At 36.1% G+C, this 16,556-nt stretch overlaps 1 long non-coding RNA gene across 1 annotated transcript; it reads left to right on the top strand.

Annotated features, from left to right (window-relative positions):
• Positions 1-625: 625 nt before the first annotated feature.
• LOC121374986 lies at positions 626-6,597 on the top strand. The gene is made up of 2 exons (XR_005958266.1): positions 626-4,997; positions 5,054-6,597. It is a non-coding gene; the product is annotated as an uncharacterized LOC121374986 (long non-coding RNA).
• Positions 6,598-16,556: the final 9,959 nt, after the last annotated feature.

Below are 16,556 nucleotides of genomic sequence, written 5' to 3'. Positions count from 1 at the left end.
TGCATATAAAAGATCTCTTGCTACTAATGAAAAAATATAGTGGGGTTTCTTCTCTAAGAATAGACATCAAAATGACCAAATATTTAACATCCAATAGCCAATGATTAATAAATCAATATGCTCTAGTGGTGTCATTAAACTAAGCCAACTTTAATTTTAGTCCGATATCAGATGACGTTACATATTTTTAAATTTCCAATGAAAGCTGTATCAATTTTATATAAAAAATATTGAAAATCCTATATTGTTTTTAGGGTAAAAGGAAAAAGGACCAAGAGTTAACTATTGAATACGTAATTTGTATTTTTTTGGTCTTGAATAGTGACGTCATTTGTTTGATTTGTGTATAGTGTTTCATATTGAATATGTTAAAATATGGGATAATGTTTTCAATGTTTAAAGTATATGTAGATATTTCATAAGATACTTTACAGCATTTAGTATCTACTAGAAAGCAAAAGTTGGAATAACACTTTTTACTTATTATTGGGGAATACAAAGTTAAAGTTTGTTTTGTTTAATGACAGCACTAGAGCACATTGATTTATTAAGCATCGGCTATTGGATGTCAGACATTTTGTCATTTTTACTTATAATCTTAGAGAGGAAACCTGCTAAAAAAAATTCCATTAGTGATCTTTTATGTGCACCATCCCACAGACAGGATAGCACATACCATAGCCTTTGATATAGCAGTCATGGTGCACTGGCTGTAACGAGAAATGGCCCAATGGGCCACCGATGGGTATCAATCTTAGATTGACCATGCATCAGACGAGCACTTTACCACTGGAAATACAAAGTATACAGTAAAATAGATTTAATCCATATAGCTTTTAGTTTATATTTTTATTATAAAGTTACCTTTAAACCATGTATATATAGAGAAAAAATTGTAGCAGATGCATTCAGCAGGAATTCTTGAAATGCCTTTAGCGTACAGTAGTATAGTGGGTGTGGGGTGGGGGGAGGGCTTATATTGCAACCTGTAGTAACATCTTACTAAAATATAGTACATGTGTTATAAATTGCTACATGAAAATTCTTAAAGCATATTTTTGAATCATATGGGAGGTATGGTTTAAAAGTATGATTAGGATGTGTCTTCATAATTTAAAATAATATTGTTTTGATAATGTTTTAATGTAATATCATATAGTATGCCTTTTTTTTTCAACATCCACCACCCACAAAATATAATATTTTTGCGTGATTTGCTTGCAAATATTTTACTTTGCCCCACGCTTTCCCCAATGATAATTTTTGGAATAGTACTAAGATTGATTACACATGGTAGTGGAGAGTTGAGGAAAGCTGTAGTATTTTTAAAGCAGAGATGTGGAACATATATTTGGGTGTGGATGGGTATGGTGTTCATTCTGCATGTCATAGTGGAACATGATTCATTAATTGTATATATACATTTGAATCTGTACAAAAACAGACCCAATGTAAAACTACCGGGTGAGGCATTGCCCACTTGGACCACTCCTACTTTCACCTCCAGGTCATCACTAAGTGCTAAATAATTTGTTTCATCGTTTCATACTGGTCCGTGGAATACTTAAAACTGTATACGTTGTAATATTTTATAATTACAATACTATGGACCTTTTTCCTCTAAATATAGAAAAAGGCAGTTTAAAAGGAACTTGTCTCCCTTTGTGTAGGTAGATCACGTTTCCAATTCTCCACATCAAAAATAGTCTGGTAAAACAGATTTCATTGAATGTATTGTATTTATTATTTTTATTTACTATGTTTGACATGTACAGCTTTTGGGAATTTTTACAGAATGCATATTTTCACAAAAACATGAGAAATTAATTGGCATGTTTTCGTGTTAGAACGTTAAAAATATGAAACGTGATTTTTCAGCTTCTTATTTTTTAATTTTAGCATAAAATAATGTTCATAAGCTAGACTGACACTGATCTGAATGTAGGAAATGACATTTACTAAAAACATTTTGTTTTGATTAGAGACAGTGGCTACTGTTTCACATATTACAATTGTATAGTGAATCACAGCACAATATGATTTAACTGCTATAGGGTTTTTAGTTTTGATGAGATATTTCAGCTTTTGTTTTTAAATGGGTATCACACCCCAGATGAAAGAATAGTGTAATTTTATTCACTGTTCTCCGATAGAATTCATCGACTGAAAACTGGTGACCATTATAATACTAATATGTGACTTAACTATTATATTGATTTCTTGCCATATTTTTGCATACTATGCATATTATGCAATTTTCTTTTATGGTTATCATATTTTCTGGGGGCGTTTGCTTTTGTTCTTACTAAAATTATGAAATATTTCAATGGAGAAAATCAAATGTTATTTGTCTTTTAATATCTATATCTATATACATATACATGTATATAGGCTACATGTAAGTAGTATGTACATTTTACATTTTTTAAAAGTGAATTAGCTAGTTTCACTTTTGAATGTTCTGCTCAACATACATCTACAACAAACATGACACTGTTCATGATTGTAAAGTGTTTTTACTTTTAAGAAATTAATACTAAAAAAGGACATTGTAAATACAAAAGGAAGGCAAGATAATCAGATAATTTTGTGAACATGGAAATACAAAATGACAGAAGTGAAAACATTTGGCAATAATTGTATTATTTGTTGATATAAACTGGCCAGGTGGTGTAACAATGCTTTTAAATAATCCAGATTTTCTCTTTTGGTGAGTATATACATGTATATATTTTGCTACACTTGTTGACAGCCAGACTGTCAGGTCTTGACCTTAACTTTTTTCAGTGGTAGCCCACCGGGCTACCAGGTTTTAAAATATGGTAGCCCTCAGTAAAAATTGGCAGTCCCACAATTTTAATAAATTTAAAAAAGAGGAAAAGGCAAAATCATTTGCTTTTATTTAAACATGTTGTTTTAGGTGGGTTTTTTAGATGTTTAAGTGTCTTGTTCATTGCGGAGTAACTGGATGTATCAAAAAAAAATCTAATAGCCCAGCGGACTACTGGGTTTAGACATCTGGTAGCCCGAGCAACAAATGGGTAGTTAAAACATCCCGGGCTACTGCTAGTGGTTGTGATGTGTTGTGACATGATTATTGGTATTATATTGTGTTGTATGAGGATGTGATGATGTTTTGTGACATGATTATTGGTATTATATTGTGTTGTATGAGGATGGGATGATGTTTTGTGACATGATTATTGGTATTATATTGTGTTGTATGAGGATGGGATGATGTTTTGTGACATGATTATTGGTATTATATTGTGTTGTATGAGGATGTGATGAGGATGTTTTTTTTGATCTGATTAAAGACTTCTTCTTTTTTTCACATAATTTTATCATACTAGATTTGATTTGATAAGAAATTTAGCATAGAGATTTTATCTTTTCGAAAGACCATTTTTGGCTTTTATTTTATCACATATGTGGTTATATAACACATGGGATTGTTTTCCTGTGTTTCATAGTTGGAATATCTGTCAGGTTGTTTGAGCAGAGATAAAATACACATGTATCATCAAATGTTTCTGGATTTTAGTGACACTAGAAAACTGTTTCCATAAACACTGGAAAATGACAGTGACTGGGTGTGTGGATGCATTTTAATTTGATTTTTATATATGGGGTTGGGGGGCAGTGCCCTCATCCCCCCCAATTTCCAAAGCCTTTAGTTCTTGTGGTCTTTGATGAAAATATCACAGAAAACTCCTACTTTTTAATGCTTGTCAAAGTTTTTATCATTTGTCTTGAGTTTGCTGCCATTGTAAGATGTTTCCTACTGGTAGAGCTGTCTTAATAACTAATATTACATATTAAATATATACAGGATTTGGTGGGGGTTTTTTTTAATTTAAAATATCAACTGAGGCTATGTTAATAAGTATTTGTTGAGGCTCTGCCGAAACAAATACCAATTAAGTAGACACGATTTATATTTTACATATTAAAAATCATAAGAAATGAATTCTATTTATCCTGTAAGACTTCTGAAATAAAATGTTAATTCAATTTCTAGTGAATCAAAGTTATGAAGTCGCCTCACCAGTAATTGATTAGCACAAATATAGTTTGATGTCACGTTTGTCAACTAAATCTTATCAAAATGTTACGCTTGGGTATACAAGTCTTGTTGGCTGTAAACAAATGACCCATTGACAGCAAACCATTAGTAACTGAGTTAATAATGGTAAATATCAAATGGGTTTATGACATGAATATTATAGGTAAGTTATAGGATAAATGATTGTATTGCATAAGGGGTTTCTTGTAGTCCAAATGTTTGTAGTGGCTAGTAGAAATGTGATTTTACCTAATAATAATTATGTATGTACAAACAATATACAGTTTGAATTCCACTGGCTCGAACCCTGTCTGTGCTCGAGAAAGTGTTCAACCAATCGGGTAGTTTAACCCTAACCATTCGGTCAACATCGTGTAAGTGTAACTCGGGACTTTGTTTTTGGTTCGAGCGTTGCGGTATATTCGATCCGACGAGATTCAGCTGTATATTAGACAGTAAAATGAAGTTTGAGCTACTACAAATATTAGGATGACATGTTGGGTATAGAGACTGGTATTCTAAACTCAAAAATATATTTGAAAGCACAGTTTAGTCATTAATACAGTTATATTAATCAGGAACATCTTACAATGGGAGAAAACTGAGGACAGTATCTTTAATCTATCTGTAGGCAGGTTCCAGTACTTAGCTCTTGCAAATTGAGAACACTATACTGGTACTATACATAATGTAATATGACAGATTTGGTGTCTTATTTTCTAGTCAATGTGACGAACATAATGATGATGACACTTAATGATAGTTAATGATAAACCTTGGATGCTGTATAATGAATGAGGTAATTATTATCTATTTTTAGGCTACTTCACATTAGATAACTTCACAAAACGAAACTAGTCAGGAATGCAAAATGGCCTTTTTCCTTTTGTTTTTGAATAATTGCATATAGCTTGAATAGTCTCATGTACAGGTACCTATGTTTTGTTTTTGAATAATTGCATATAGCTTGAATAGTCTCATGTACAGGTACCTATTTTTTGTTTTTTTTGTTGGATTTTGTTTTCCTTCAACAACAAAGTAAATTTTTATATCAAACATAACTTTTTAAGTAATTAATAAAAATATATAGTTTACTTTCTTTTATTTTATGTATCAGTTACTCTATGCATTGTGCATGTCTTTCATAAAATATTATATGTACATGGAAAAGGTAAAAAAAAAAATGAAGCAGGATTTTGCTTAGTAATTATATAAAAGTGCAAGAGGTCATATAATTAATTACATTCAATAAATCTGTATGTATATTTCTTTCTTTTTTTCCTGTTTTATATTGATGTTCCACAATGGGTGCATCAAAGGCTGTGGCAAGTGTGTAAAAGAGTTCTTGTTGCTTATTGAAAATAGTTCACTATTTGGCAATATTTGGGTGGGGTTTTTTTTTTCACAGCTGAAGTTATGTGTTACATTTAGTATTTTATATTTTTGATATCACATCTCTGTTATCTGTTAGTACAGCTACTTACTGAGCAGTATGTTAGCATACAAATGTTGCTTTGAATATTATTTACTACCAGTTGTAGTACATGTAGTTTTAAACTTTGGAACGTGAGTGTTGTGATCTGAACTATAGTTTTTTTGTCAGCATTTCCGAGTTTATAAAATGATTTATTTCCCATATGGTTAAAAATATCTTGGTTCATATTAAAGTGTTACGTCCCACTAAAACATTAAATGGGATGTAACACCTCGACGTCATAAAATGCCACACATTTGATATAAATTAAAATCGTTTATGGTTAATAAATAGGATATTAAACTCGCTACCATTTAGTATCATGTTTATGTCACTCATTAAATAATTTTCATTGTCAGTCGCAATAGCTTGTGACAATTGAAAATTAGTTGACTTGAGACATAAACATGATATGAAATGGAAAGACATTTAATATCATATAATTATTGTTTTGTTTACAGTGTTGGACTTTGCCATAATTTAAAACGATAAAGACCACTATCTATGTCACACACAAACAAACAAAAAGAGAGTATTATTCTAAATTTTAACTCCGAAAAACAGGACATTATTTCATTGGATTGTGTCATAAAGTAGTGCAAACTTGGCAACTGACATGTATGTGTTCTATGAAGGCAGTTGATGTTAACCATAAATAGTCCTATCATGTTTATTAAAACTGTATGTGTGTTTGTATTTTGCATATTTAGTAAATTATGTTACAATATGGTGAGATGAGACTGTAACTTTACAAGTTATGATTACTTCACGTCTTTAGCATACATGTGACTGAATATTATGAATTTTCAGTGTTTTTCTTTATTGTTTTTGGTTTGTTTTTTAAAATTTAAATTTAAACAGTTATTATGTGTTCATAATGTAACTACTGGAATGGAGCCCAGTATTGTGATATGTTGTCGATGCACCAATTTACCAGCATCCTCATCCTGCCTACCATGACTAGAATGTTATCTGATCTTGGAGCTTGATATGTACATTTTGTAAATTTTAAATTTATATTTGTATTATGAACAGTAAATGCATTGTCACCAAAATATGCCAATTGTTCTGTTTTTCTTCGTTTCACAAGGTTAGTCATAATAGTTTGGTTTTCCAGGTCAGGTAATTTTTAAACATGCTCATATACCACTAAGGTGTCGAGCATGTCTGTCCTGGGACCGATCTATGGATAGCCAGAAGTCTGTCCCGGGACAGATTGGTTTTCCAAGTATACTACTCAAAAGAATTTAAGGGTCAGACGATATTTTCGACATTATTTTCTGAATGTCAGTTATATTAGCTAGACCATAATGTCACGCATGGTATTGTTCCATTTTGACGAAAGTGGGTCTAAGCAACCCATAAATGAATTAAAATCCACTGTCATTGACTAGTTCTAATGGTGAAAACATGCTTACATTTGCACGTAAATTAGGGCGAAAGCGAAAGGTCTGCTAAGTGCCCATAACTTGCTTTTTCACAAAGCGCTTCATTTGCACGTGTATTCCATGTTCCCAATGCTGAATTTCCATATAATTGGAGCTTGCGTTCGTGTACGGTGCACACTCCAAATTCGACAATGGTACGACTTCAACTGACTATCGAAGATCGAGGAAGGGCTATTGCTTGGCTTCAGGATGGCAATACGCAAAGAAATGTTGCTCTGAGACTTGGTGTCAGTCAGAGTGTCGTTGGCCGACTGTGGCAACGGTACCAAGCAACGAATTCTGTTCGAAATCGTCCACGTTCGGGAAGACCCCGAAGCACTACAAATAGAGAGGACCGCTTTATCACCAATATGGCTCTACGTCAACGCACAACCACTGCACGCCGATTACGTGACAATCTGCGGACTGCGACTGGAACTCGAGTGTCTGATCAAACCATACGCAATCGTCTGAGAGCCAATAATCTACGCTGCCATCGCCAGGCTGTTCGACCACCACTCCTACCACGTCACAGAACGGCCAGACGTCACTGGTGCACGCTTCATCTGCGGTGGCAACGTGTTCAGTGGGGTCGAGTGATGTTCACTGATGAGTCCAGGTTTAGTCTCCAGTTCAACGGTCGGGTTCGTGTCTACAGACGTCCTGGGGAGCGCTTCGCTGACGTAAACGTTAGACAATGTCACCGATTCGGTGGTGGCAGCGTCATGGTGTGGGGCGGCATCTCTATCCACCACAGGACCCCCCTCTATGTGGTGGATGGCAATCTGAATGGAATCCGCTATCTGAATGAGATTATCCGGCCGTTGGTTCTCCCAGGCCTTCAGCAGAATGGCGGCGGGGCAGTTCTGCAGGATGACAATGCCAGACCCCACCGCGCCAGGGTGGTAACGGACTTTCTCATACAACAAGGTATCGCCAGGATGGATTGGCCAGCATATTCGCCTGACTTGGCCCCAATAGAGCACGCCTGGGACGACTTAGGCAGGAGAGTTCGGGATAACCATGCCCCTCCGGCCAACCTTCATGATCTGGGTCAACTTCTTATGGCAGAGTGGCAGGCCATTCCCCAAGAGTTCTTCAGACGTTTGACCAACAGCATGAGGCAACGATGTGTCGAGTGTATTCGCGCCAGGGGTGGATTCACACACTATTAAACGAATGTTCTAATGTGTAAAATCCATGTTTGACAACCTTCAACTTTGACAGCATGTCATGTGACTTTCTTGTATACAGTGACGTTTATTTGTGGTTTTTTGTAAATATGGAACAATAAATAATTTTTTGGGTGTAGTTTACATCATCAATCTGAAACTCTGAAACTTATTTGGTTATAAATTTTTGACCCTTAAATTCTTTTGAGTAGTATATAATACATCATCAAATGGAAGTTTATTATTTAAAGCTTATTCATTAAATGATAGTTAGGAGAACCGGTCGAATCTACCGGTCTCGGTGGAGTCGTGGTTAGGCCATCGGTCAACAGGCTGGTAGGTACTGGGTTCGGATCCCAGTCGAGGCATGGGATTTTTAATCCAGATACCGACTCCAAACCCTGAGTGGGTGCACCACAAGGCTCAATGGGTAGGTGTAAACCACTTGCACCGACCAGTGATCCATAACTGGTTTCAACAAAGGCCATGGTTTGTGCTATCCTGCCTGTGAGAAGCGCAAATAAAAGATCCCTTGCTGCTAATCGGAAAGAGTAGCCCATGAAGTGGCGACAGCGGGTTTCCTCTCAAAATCTGTGTGGTCCTTAACCATATGTCTGACGCCATATAACCGTAAATAAAATGTGTTGAGTGCGTCGTTAAATAAAACATTTCTTTCTTTCTTTCGGTCGAATCTAAGAGATTCGGGTTTCTAACCAGGGCATAGGCAGGAGGTGGATAGGGTGAGGAGGGCATCTTCGCCGAGACAAAGTTTATTGTGTAATTTTAGGCTATTCATATAGATGTCTAGGGAAATGTATACAAACGGGTCCGCTAGGTTCATATTCGACGCCGACCCCAATCCAAACCACGTTACGCCCCTGCCAAATAACAACGAACAGCATGAACAATGGGGGGGGGGGGGGGGGGGGGCAATCAAACGGGGGGGGGGGGGGGGGGGCAATCAAACATATTTGGACAACCACACGTTTAGTTCTTTATTGCACTAATCTTCGCAGAATCGGTCAGCTTTCGAATGAAGCTTTTGCAATATCACCCATTGAAAGCTTTCACAAAATATACAAACACGCTTTTATATTAATATGATGTTGGATTTGTGCAGGATTGTTATTGATTATTAAGTTTGTTTGACAAATCGGACACTTTAAAGTGGATTTATACATCACCCACATTCTTAACATTGTTTGGAGTTGCTCCTGACGTTTTGGTCGAATTTATACAGTAACTGATTACATTAGACTTGAAGAGAGATAAACGAAGCGGTATTATTAAATTATCGGAAGGCTTTGGCAAAGAAGGAAGGAAGGAAATTTTTATTTAACGACGCACTCAACACATTTTATTTACGGTTATATGACCTCGTACATATGGTTAAGGACCACACAGATATTGAGAGAGGAAACCCCCTGTCGCCACTTTATAGGATACTCTTTTTCGATTAGCAGCAAGGGATCTTTTATATGCACCATCCCACAGACAGGATAACACATACCACGGCCTTTGATATACCAGTCGTGGTGCACTGGCTGGGGCGAGAAATAGCCCAATGGGCCCACCGACGGGGATCGGCCCTAGACCGACCGCGCATCAAGCGAACGCTTTACCACTTGGCTACGTCCCGCCCCGCTTTGGCAAAGAAGTGAAATACGGAATCCATCTTTTATATTCAGACGTTTTACTGTCGAAGCATAAACGTTTTATACATTCTAATACTGACGTTAGAATATACAATATATTAAGAAATAATTAGGTGTTTGCGTGTGCAGGAAATTATGAAAAATGGGAGGGGGGGGGGGGGGGTCTAAATTGGCCAGTGAACGTTTCGCGGAAATTATATTTAAAAAATCGTTTGGAGCAGGTTGTGACCCCATCCCACCCCAACCCTTCTTCACATACGCCTGGTGAAATACCCATGGTTGGGTTGGGGGAAGGGGGGGGGGGGGGGGGGGGGGGGGGTCGACGTGCTGTAGAAGGTTTGCCACTAAAATCATATCTACATATATCCAGGATCACAACCTAGGTGGATAAACTTGTCAACAAGCTACTGGAAATTTGTAGGTCGCTGTTAAATATGCCTCTCTGCGAAATTCGCGCGTTGTTTTCCACTTGCCCAAAAGTCCGTCATAGATTCGGTATATTTTTGGTAAGTGTTTACTTTGTGTTTGAAGTTGATTCTTAATGGAGTTTGTCCAATGAATCCGATGATGCTCAGTGGTTTTGATAACATGAATCCAACCCTCGGAATCCCCCCCCCCCCCAACAAATTATTATTATTTTTTTTATTATTATTATTTTTAATGTATTTGCTGGGAAGTAGCATGAACATCTTATATATGTAAATATTGGTCGATGTGGATAATTTGTGTATCGATTTATATCAATTCAAGGAGGTTTACTTCGATTAAATAATTTTCAAAATCCAAGATGGCCACCATACTGCTCAACAGTGTTGTATCAGTAATTTGAAAAACATAGAGTCGGATTCACAAAGCTTATGTTTTACACGCGTATAACTACATACATTTACAATGCTTAAACTTCTGCGTTTAAAAAAAACAACAAAAAAACAACAATTCAGCTTGTAATGCAAATGATAGATGTCCTATCCACGCGTAAAAAAAAACCCAACAACCCAGGACAACAAGTAGTCAGCAACGAGTTCTGACCTTTTAGGTGGCATTATTTGTAAGAAAATCATCTTAGTCTGACAGCTTTAATAAGATTTGACTGAGACCAGCTATTCTCCGTTTTCTACCTTTATCTTGCCAGTGTTTGGACAAGTAGGTCTACAGCTGTCCGGGGCCCGTTTCTGAACGGTAGCCATCGTTTATCACCACTCGGAAATCCATTGGAACTTTCAATCAAGAGTCACTAATAAACAGCAGGGATTCAGAGCTTTGGAATATTTCGTATCTCTACATAAAGGTAACTCATGTTTTGGTCAAAGTTTTGGCAGTTAAAACGAAAACACCCAAAAAGGAACTGGTAACCTGTTTCATGGAATACTTCCCCATTTTCTGTATTAGGAGATGGGCTAGGGGCATCATAAGTGAAATCATTCTAAACATAAATATATTTAAAGTTGAGCTTAGGAGTGCTAGGCCATTCCTGAGTTTGCTGCATTGTAAGATGTTTCCGACTAATAAAATATTTCTACGATTAAACTTACATATTAAATATATGTTCTTGTTTAGAATATCAGTGTATGTATATTCAATGTGTTTCTGGTCGTCTTAATATTTGTAAGAAGCTCAAACTGGATTTTGTCTTCAAATATTTTCGTACGTACGAAAAAACATATTTTACGAAATAAAATGGCATTTAACCTAATACAAATATTAGAACGATCAGAAACACGTTTAATATACAGTCACTAATATTTTATGCAGAAAAATATATTTGATATGTAATTACAATCGTTAAAAAGTCTCTGTTAGTCGATAACATCTTAAAAATTGCAGCAAACTCAGGAATGTCCCTTTAAAGAACTGCTTGTAGTAGCGTATACTCTATTTACCAAATTGGCAAGAAAAAAGGGAAAGAAAAAAACAAACCCATAATTTATGAATGGAATAGTTGATCAGTCCCCCCCCCCCCCCCCCCATTAAATAAAATCCCATAAAAATGAATTCATTATTATAATTTATGAAATAATAACTAGAGCATCGATAAACTGCCATATGAATTACACGTATATCAATCATCAACTATTTGCGTATGAAATGCTGAATACAGGCATAATTTGAACACACACAGTCTAGGTATCGTATTTTTGTGAGCATGTTTGACCAAGTCTGAATATTAGATGTCATGACTGTTAACAATTCTTTATTTGTGATAGCCACTTTGCGTTATTTTCTATCTGATTATCAACTTGCTGCAATACTGTGGCAATAAATATACAAGATTAAAACATTAAGGGGATTTATATTTGGTGAACCCATTAGAAAATTTCATAATTTTGGCAGCTGTTTTGAATGATGAGCAGTATAGTAGCCATATTGGATTAAACAAATTATTTAATTAAATTAGCCATCCTTAAATTGATATAAATCAAGATAAAACTTTGAAGGAATCGGAAGGAATTTGACATTGGGAAAGCGAAGGGGTGTGAGTGTCCCCGTCTTGTAGCAGGGTGAGCGGAGGTGTTCTAAACAATTTTCAAATGGTTCTAGCTTATTTGATTCACTTTCAATTACTGACCAATTTCATTTTTAAAAACTTGTAAAAATTCGTTTCTTGCCAAAATATTGGCGCAACAACCGGGCCATCTGAAGGCGAATAAATACAATATTTTCTAATGAAGGCGAATAAATAAAATATTTTCTTACAAGACGGATACATTTTTTTTTTCTGTCCTGGACGAAGGAGCCGGCTCTTGTGCCCAGGATAGGCGTGCACTACAACAGCTTGCTCTGAATGTGCACGTAAAGCCCTATGACCTGACCTGACACGGACCACTCGCACGGGAGTACCTTGACCACTCTACAAAAAAAGAACCCTTTCTGGAAGTGAATATGTAACTGTAAGCCAAAGACCGCCATAAAAGTACACACTAAGTGGTGAAGTAAATGTGTAGCATAGTCTGTAAACTCACATTTCCCTCACTCCTCCGAACACAACTAGTACATAAAAAAACAAACACAAAAAAATAAAACAAAAACCAAACAACATATGTGTTACGTATTCATTGCGTGGACATGGTGTATGTATACGTCTATTTAGTCTTTTGACGAACTGTTAGATAAATAACTCGAAAACAAAATCTAGTGGACGAATCGTCCAAACGTGATTTTTCATAGTGGACGAATCGTCCCGAATAATCTGTAAGCTAATAAATGCATCGTTTTGTTATCAGACAGATAGGGATCACTCACACAAGTTGCCTGCCACTCTATAAAGAAGAGACCTCTTTCTGGAAGTGAATATGTCAGCCAGACCGCCATACAAATACGCACTATAGTGATTTATAAACAAGCATTCTGGGAGAACCGTAATGCTAAGTTACTAAAGTAATAGACCTACATGTCCCCTACCGGGCCGAACAACTTTATGAACAATTTATAAATCACCATGAAAGTTAAACTGGATCTGTAGCAATACATGATAAAGCCATATACAAAATTTCATCTCAGTATCTTCAGGTATTGCAAAACCAAAGTCCGGAAAACAAGTTTGCATATCTCCTAAGTTCAAGAGACATAACTCATGTGAAAAATGTTTAAATTAATTGCCAGGAAAGTCAAACTTAGTCGTTAACGTAATTTAAAGCTATACACAGTCCCCATCCACCAAAACATAAACCACGCCACCCTCCGTCCAACCCTCCTCCCACACGTCCAGTCCAATGTTGATTTTTTTTTTTTTTTTTTAAAACACCTCCACAGAGTGAGAAACTGATTAAAACCTGACACGCCGAATCACCTTTATTTCATAATTAAAAACATATATAGAAGAGAAAGGGTGTGTCTGTTCTCTCTCATAATTCGCATGTTAAACGCCGGATTTATATATCCTGGTTTTGCATGTATGTATATATGTATGTATTGTATGAATATCTATATATTGTATGTATGTCGAGGTTGACTGTTACATACATAGATATTAACGCACTGGCGCAGGGGATAATTAAATCCTTTCTGGCCTCACAATTTGTCCCATGACGTTGCTGGGACTCGAACCTGTGGCACCGAATCGCCCGCAAATGTATGTATGTATGTATGTATGTTATATATATTGCTGAATTGTTAATGATTTATAAATCCGTAAGGTAAATCAGAAAGTGACAAACGGCGCCCCATAGGGTACAACCTGAATATTGAACTAAACTTACAAGTTCGCCATTTCACGGGACGTCATGTTAACATGTAGTATTAAGCCATTCTAGGATCGTAACATTTCCTATCCAAAGAATATATACTAGATGATGGATCTGTAGAATTTAAAAAAACTTTGTTTTTCCCGAACTGTGTACCTGTAAACGAGTGTGTGTGTGTGTGTGTGTGTGTGTGTGTGTGTGTGTTGACGGGGTGCTACACTGGAAGTTGCCCCTGTATAGCAGTGCAGTCGCAACGCAACCCCTATTGTAATCGACTTTTCCTATTTATTATTTTTATTCTCAAAAATTATTTTAATTATAAATCATGTTTTTAAGATAATTAAACCACATTTATCTTCTTTGACTAATAAACACGTTAATTACAATATGCGTTGCATAATTTGCGTTGCATTCGCAACCCCATATCGACTTTTCTTTCTGGTATTCATTATTTTTATTCTCAAAACTTACTTCAATCGTTATAAATATGAATAAATGTTTAACGACACCCCAGCACGAAAAATACATCGGCTATTGGGTGTCAAACTATGGTAATGCAAACAAATAAAGTGATGATCAACATCAATTCAAGATTTAAATAAATCAATTCAAGATTTAAATAAAAACAGTGTAAAGCAAAAATACAAATATCACAGATAGATACTGACTTTTACTCAAAATTTCAATTTTGTGCTGTATTGGTCATTCTCAAAGAGAATGTTACACCCCTGCACCACGGTGAGGTTACAGCACGTGCAGGGGTCAATCGTTATAAATTATGTTTCTAAGATGATTACAGCACGTTTTACCGCGTGGAAGTATTTCTTCTTTGACTTATAGAAACGCCTATTGTGTGTGTGAGAGAGAGAGAGAGAGAGAGAGAGAGAGAGAGAGAGAGAGAGAGAGAGAGAGAGAGAGAGAGAGAGAGAGAGAGAGAGAGAGAGAGAGAGAGATAGGGAGGGAGGGAGGGAGGGAGAAAAGAGGGAAAATGAGAAAGTGTGGGAGTGCACCTGCACCCACGTGGCAATATCGTCGTCTGCCGCCAATAAACTGTATTAAAGTGCCCATATTCTTACGGTTCAGGCACGCCTACCCCGGATTCAGTCTCTGAAAAGGTAAGTATTTAGCCTACATGTAGAAGGTGATTATAATTTAAGTGCATGTTAACAATGCCAGAAGTAACCACTGGACACACTCTCCGCATTGGTCAATCTTGGCCTACCGCTAAAGTTGGTCTAAATGACAGGTGTGTGGCACCTGCTGAGGTTGAGACAAGGGATGTGGCGGTTTGGGATGTGGAGGTGGACAGAAAACAAGTTGAAAGATAGCTGTCAGATCGGAATGAAATAAGAATGAATTCAAATAAGAAAAAGAAGGAACATAATACTAATGACAATAAAATGAACACATCGTATTTTTTAGAATGTAGACATCCGCCCCCGCCCCCTCCCCGTCTCCCACTTAGTTACGGCCCTGGGCCGCTTTCCACGAAGCGATCTTAGCCCTAAGATCACCGTAACTGCACAGCTGACACATGCACTTAAGGTAATCTTAGCGCTAAGATCGCTTTGTGGAACGGGGGCCCTGATGTGGCATGACTTACGATCATAATAATATAGTGATTGAAATCGATCTACACTAGCGAGAAGTTGTTTTTGTTTATTTGTTCGAATCACGCCAAACACTGCAATATTATGCATGGGTTTGGTAACAGGAGAAGACACAATAGACGAAAACACAATAGAAAATCATACGTTAGTGTATTATGTTACATTGCTTTATCAAACATGAATTTTTATGTTACCAGTAATGAAATAATTTTGCGAGTACATTTACATAGGAGTAAGCAGATATTTACATTAACAATATTTGCAAAATAATTTCTTATTATATTTATAAACTATTTGATTTGGGATGTTTAGATTTAATATGTACATTTACTTCAATAATATATATATATATATTATAAAATATCTGAATTTTTATTTTATATTTTTAACTAAACAACAAAAAAAACAAAAATAATTTTTAAAAAAGAGGAGAAAAGAATCGGACAACAGTTTAATAAAAAGGATATTTTACTCAAATGTGAAACTGGCAATGGAATAAATAAATTTAATTTTACATAGATCAGTGCCATTGACAATGCATCGTGCGTACATGCATTAAATATATATATATATATATATTATAAAAGAGTTCGGGCACAGGCCCAATATAGATCTTACAGGGCCTAATAGATTTTAAAAGGTTTTTTTTTATTTCATTACACACTTATGAATTAAAAAGTAAAGTTTGTTTTATTTAACGACGCCATTAGAGCACATTGATTTTTTTATCTTATCATCGGCTATTGGACGTCAAACATATGGTCATTCTGACACTGTTTTTAGAGGAAACCCGCTGTCGCCACATAGGCTACTCTTTTTACGACAGGCAGCATGGGATCTTTTATTTGCGGGATCTTTTATAGCACAAACCATGGCCTTTGTTGAACCAGTTATGGATCACTGGTCGGTGCAAGTGGTTTACACCTACCCATTGAGCCTTGCGGAGCACTCACTCAGGGTTTGGAGTCGGT

This window comes from Gigantopelta aegis, chromosome 6 (assembly GCF_016097555.1).
Source record: "Gigantopelta aegis isolate Gae_Host chromosome 6, Gae_host_genome, whole genome shotgun sequence".
Lineage (NCBI taxonomy): Eukaryota > Metazoa > Mollusca > Gastropoda > Neomphalida > Peltospiridae > Gigantopelta > Gigantopelta aegis.
This window is presented reverse-complemented; position numbering and strand designations above follow the sequence as displayed.